Source organism: Protobothrops mucrosquamatus, unplaced genomic scaffold, assembly GCF_001527695.2.
Source record: "Protobothrops mucrosquamatus isolate PMUCROS unplaced genomic scaffold, P.Mucros_1.0 scaffold3531, whole genome shotgun sequence".
Taxonomy (NCBI): Eukaryota; Metazoa; Chordata; class Lepidosauria; order Squamata; family Viperidae; genus Protobothrops; species Protobothrops mucrosquamatus.
Genome location: NW_015389500.1, coordinates 23,070 through 23,801, shown reverse-complemented (window position 1 = coordinate 23,801; position 732 = coordinate 23,070).

The following is a 732-nucleotide window of genomic DNA, read 5'->3' as shown; positions in this document are numbered from 1 at the left end:
ATTCTGGGAGTTGAAGTCCACGAGTCATAAAAGAACCAAGGTTGCCTACCCCTGCCTTAGGGAATATGTAATTATTTAAATGTTTGATTCCATCATCCCTAACCACAGTCCAGGCTGCAATGGATAGAAGCTGAATCCAAAAATGTTGCATTGTGGAGGGATCTCCTATAAGAAATTTTACACTAGAGAACCCAGTTTACTGAACTTTTAACATTTTCTAACAATAACTTTTTAAAAATAAAAATAAAAAACATTACAGCTAATCCTTGACTGACAACAGCTCATTTAAGGATCAAAGTCTGAAAACATGTGACCGTTTTTCACTCTTACGACCGTTGCAGCATTCCCCAATGGCCAGGTGACCAAAATTCAGATGCTTGGCAACTGACTCATATTTACGACGGTCGTAGCGTCCCGGGGGTCACGTGATTCCCCCTTTTGCGACCTTCTGATAAGCAAAGCCAATGGGGAAGCCAGACCCACTTAACAACCGTGTCACTAATTTAACAACTGCAGTGATTTCCCTAACAACAGCGGCAGGAAAGGTCCTAAAATGGGGCAAAATTCGCTTAACAAACGTCTCATTTAGCAACAGAAATTTTGGACTCAGTCGTGGTCGTAAGTTGAAGACTTCCTGTGGTGAATCCCCTTTGTGTTGAAGATAAGCAACTGAACTCTGATTAATGGTACAGAATTCTGGGGAAAAGGCAACATTTGGGTTAATTTAAGGCC